Source organism: Neovison vison, chromosome 11 (genome assembly GCF_020171115.1).
Source record: "Neovison vison isolate M4711 chromosome 11, ASM_NN_V1, whole genome shotgun sequence".
NCBI lineage: Eukaryota > Metazoa > Chordata > Mammalia > Carnivora > Mustelidae > Neogale > Neogale vison.
In genome coordinates this window covers 177,402,442-177,407,277 of record NC_058101.1, presented here as the reverse complement: position 1 = coordinate 177,407,277, position 4,836 = coordinate 177,402,442, and the positions used below count along the sequence as shown (strand labels likewise).

Genomic DNA, 4,836 nt, shown 5'->3' with positions numbered 1-4,836 from the left:
TTCTGGCAACTGTTGTATCTTATAACAGTAGTTCCTGTTGGTGGCCGTACTTCCATGGCCCCAGTTTGATTAGTTTTGGTAACACCCTTTGTTCACTCTGTGCATTAAAGCCTACCAGTCACAATGACTTCCCACTGTTGCTAGTCCCAAGTACCTTAATCTCCCTTTTTCTTCCTTTAACTTTTGTAAACCTTCTCTTTATTAAACTGTCTTTAAATTCCAGTTGAGGGTGCCTTCTGTTTTCTGCTCAGGAGACTCACTGAAGGTCACACTAAGGACTTTGGACTTAGTCCTGGGCAATGATAAGATGTTTATAAGATTTCAGCAAAGGAGTGACATGGTATTTGCTCTTTAAAATATCCTGGGGTTTCTGCTTCTAGTAATGATAGAGTAAGATCTTACTAGACTGTCTCTCCTATAAAAACCAACTAAAAATCTGGACAAGTAGCAAAAACTGTAGCTATGTGAGGTAACAGAAAATCAACAGTAGCAGACAGACTCTTCATGGAAGTACATTGTCAGAGGAGGGGAGTTTTTTTTCAAAGTAAGTTCTCATTTTTGTGGCTTTTCCCCTGGCGACAATGTGGTGATAAGATTGCTGGAGGTGACAGGGTGCTTGTGGAAAAACTGGAACCTCTCTGGGCTGGGAAACCAGAGAGATTTCAGAGGTTTCCCAATTTCCTGGGAAACCAGGAAATTGAAGCCAGAGAAATTGTGTCTGCTGAAGAGAGTGGAGGAATCACAGACGGGAAAGAACCAAAGAGGATCCCAAATTCTGACTATCCATATCTCCCTGTGACCCCTTGTATAGGCGTTTACAGAACAAACTGATAGTGATTCCGATAAAGAAAAAACATTTGAACAGACACAGGAACACAGGAGCTGCTATGCAAGAGAAAGAGTTAGTGGTTTTTATCAGAGGGGGAAAAAACTAGAATTTTTTCCATAAACATTTACAATGACCAGGATACAATCCAAATTTATCTGACTTACAAAAATCCATGAATTTGGAACACATTCTTGAGAGAAAAGAAAATGTGAACGTGACCCTGAGATGACCTAGATATTGGAACCAGCACAGAGGGATTTAAAAATGGCAACCATAACTATCTTCAATGAAGTAAAAGAAAATATGCTTATGATGAATGAAAAGGTAGGAAATCTTAGTAGCGAGAGAAAAATTATTTTTTGAAAAACCTAAGTGGTTAGAAAAAGAAAAAAAATTTTAAATGGAAACTTCAGTACTGAAAAATACAATATCAGAAATGAATGGACTTGATAGCCAGTGGAGATGACAATGGAAATAGTAAGTGAACTTGAAAATGGAGCAATAGAAATTATCCAAGGTGGAGAACAGAGAGCAAAAAATTAAAAAATTAAAACATTAAAAAAAAACAACACATCATGGGGGACCTGGGTGCCTCAGTGGGTTAAGCCTCTGCCTTCCACTCAGGTTATGATCTCAGGGTCCTGGGATCTGAGTCCCACATTGGACTCCTTGCTTGGCAGGAAGACTTCTTCTCTCTCCGCCTCTGCCTGCCAGTCTACCTGCTTGTGTGCACATGCTCTCTCTCTCTCTCACTCTCTGACAAATAAATAAATAAATAAATAAAATCTTAAAAAAAAAAAAAGGATAAGATAGGGTGAAGGAATATGGATCAACACCTAAATGAAGTTTTTTTTTTTTAAAGATTTTTATTTATATATGTGAGAGGTGGGGAGAGCACATGAGCAGGAGGAGGAGCAAAGGGAGAGAGGGAGAGGGAGATAATCCCAAGCAGACTCTGCACCAAGTCTAGAGCCCAACCCTATGACCCCAAGATCATGAACTGAGCTGAAACCATGAATTGGTCACCTGACTAAGCTATCTAGGTACCCCTTGCAAGGTTTTTGTAAATTGTGTGAAATACAACCATGCTTACTAAAGCATTTTTTAAAAAAGTAGGGATGTATATTATAATTTCTAGGGTAGCCACTAAAAATAATGCAAAGAAGGAAAACTAAAAAGCCAACAGGATAATTAAACTTAAATCTTAAAAAATATTGAAACAATTAAAAAAACAGGAATGGAGGAGCAGTAAAACAAAAGAAAACAACAAAAACCAGAGGAAAAATATAATAAATCTAAATGGTGGCTCCAAATCCAACTATACCAATAATTACGTTAAATACTAATGGATTAAGATACTCCATTTAAAAGGTAGAGCTTGTCCTATTGAAGAAAACAAGATCCAACTACATGTTGTCTACAAGAGACACACTTAATATAAAGACACAGATATGTTGAAAGTAAACAAATTAAAATACTCCATTTAAAAGGCAGAGATTGTCATACTGAAGAAAACAAGATCCAACTATATGTTCTCTTGAAAAGTTAAAGTTAGACATACTTAAAAAGTTAAAAAGTGTGTCTCTTATGGAGACACACTTAATATAAAGACACAGATATGTTGAAGGTAAATGGGTGAAAAAATATAATGTGAACACTAAGTATAGGAGAGCTGAAGTGGCTATATTAATATCAGAAAAAGGAGAATTCAAAACAGAGTATTTTTAGAGGCAGAGAGAAACATTTCACAATGATAAAAAGGGTCATTTCACAATGACTTTACTTGTAAATATGTATATGCCTAATAACAAAGCTTCAAAATATATGAAACAAAATTGATGGCATTGAAAGGAGAAATAGAAAATTCCACAATCATTGGTGATTTTATCATCTCTCCCCAGCAATTGATAAAATGAGAACCCCCCCAAAAGAAAAGAGAAAAAAGAACTGCGATTTTGAACAACAGTGTCAATCACTTTGGTTGAGTTTTTTTTTTTTTTATTTTAAAGATTTTATTTATTTATTTGACAGAGAGAAATCACAAGTAGATGGAGAGGCTGGTAGAGAGAGATAGAGAGAGAGAGAGGGAAGCAGGCTCCCTGCTGAGCAGAGAGCCCGATGCAGGACTCGATCCCAGGACCCTGAGATCATGACCTGAGCCGAAGGCAGCGGCTTAACCCACTGAGCCACCCAGGCGCCCCTGGTTGAGTTGTTTTTTATAGAATATTACACTGAATGATGACAAAAAAACACATATTTTTTTCAAGGACACATGGTGTGTTTACCAGGACAATTGGGCCATAAAGCAAGTCTTAAATTTAAAGACTGACATCATGGCTTTTTGGCTTTTGCCTGGGAGGAGGTGAGGGTGCAACTGTCTTTGGTCCTCCCAAATCTGGGTTCATCTAACACCAGCTGCCTCCACCATGCCACCTAAGTTGAACTCCAACCAGATCAAATAATATACCTGAGGTGCCCTGGTGGGGAAGTCAGTGCCACGTCTACCCTGGCCCCCAACATAAGCCCCTTGGATCTATCTCCAAAAAAGTTTGGTGATGACATTGGAATGGTTGAAGATTACAATGAAACTGACCATTCAGAACAGAAAGCCCAGACTGAAGTGGTGCCTTCTGCCTCTGCCCTGATTAACAAAGCCCTTAAGGAACCACAAAGAGACAGAAGGAAGCAGAAAAATATTAAGCACAGTGGAAATGTCACTTTTGATGAGATTGTCAACATTGTCTGATGGATATGGCACTAATCTTTACCAGAGAACTCTCTGGAACCATTAAAGACATTCTGAGGACTGCCCCGTCTGTGGGCCGCAATGTTGATGGCTGCCACCCTCATGACATCATGGATGACATCAATAGTGGTACAGTAGAATGTCCAGCTAGTTAAGAACTACAAAGGAAAATCTTTCAGTAAAGGATCATTTAACAACCAAAAAACAAAAAAAGATCAACATCATAGAGAATATGTTCTCTGATTATGGTGGAATTAAATTAGAAATCAATAAGATAATTAAGAAAACTCCACATATTTGGAAATTGTGTACCACACTTCTAATTAATCCATCATTTAAAGAAGTCATAGTGGAAATTAGAAGATATTTTGAATTAAATGATAATGAAAATACACACATCAAAATCTGTGGGATGTTGCTAAAGCAGTGCTGATTGTAGGACCACAATAGGAAATATACAAGATAAACCTAGAATGTCTTGTGCCAGAGAGTAAGGAAATGCTCAAAAATCAAGAGGATAGGGGCATATTGAAGGGTTACAGGAGCAGCCTAAAAAAGCTCCCATGACCAAAGTTGGGACAGTTTGAGTTACAAGACCAATAATGCAATATTGGATTATAACCCAAAATATAAAATGAATATCCATGGATCTGTATTGGTATAAATCAATGACTGAATAAACAAATGTGGGAGAAGAATTCCAGATAAATTAAGTGAATGCTACTGCCCACCCCTTTGAGTATGAGCTGTAAAGTATAGAAAGGGATGGCGGGGCAGGGGGAGCAGAGAGGAAGATGAGAAAATAACTTTACAGTGGAAAAACTTGACAGTGGAAAAACTGATCAAGATTAACATTGTCATTGATAAGCCATGCTGAAACATACCCTTCACATGATATGATGAGAATGGCACGTCACCTTCATGGTCTTTCTCCTCAAAACCCATTATACCAGTCTAACCAGAGAAAGACAAACTGGGAATCTCCAGGATTCCTCAAAACAGCCAAGGTCACCAACCACAAAGAATCTGAGAAACTGTCACAGTCAAGAAGACCCTAAAGAGACCAATGACTAAATAGATTGGAACATCTGGATAGGATTCTGAAAATGAAAAGGATGTTAAGGAAAAACTTATAAAATCCAAAAGAAGTATTGATTCAGTTTATAGTAATAAACTGAATTATGACATGTACCATAAGAATGTGAAGTGTCAGCAATAGGAGGAACAGGGTGAAGGGTGTATGGAAACTCTGTGCTATATT

The 4,836-nt window shown here is 37.7% G+C and overlaps 1 pseudogene; it reads left to right on the top strand.

The window, feature by feature from the left end:
* The first annotated feature begins 3,204 nt into the window (after positions 1-3,204).
* LOC122919264 lies at positions 3,205-3,730 on the top strand (annotated as a pseudogene).
* Positions 3,731-4,836: the final 1,106 nt, after the last annotated feature.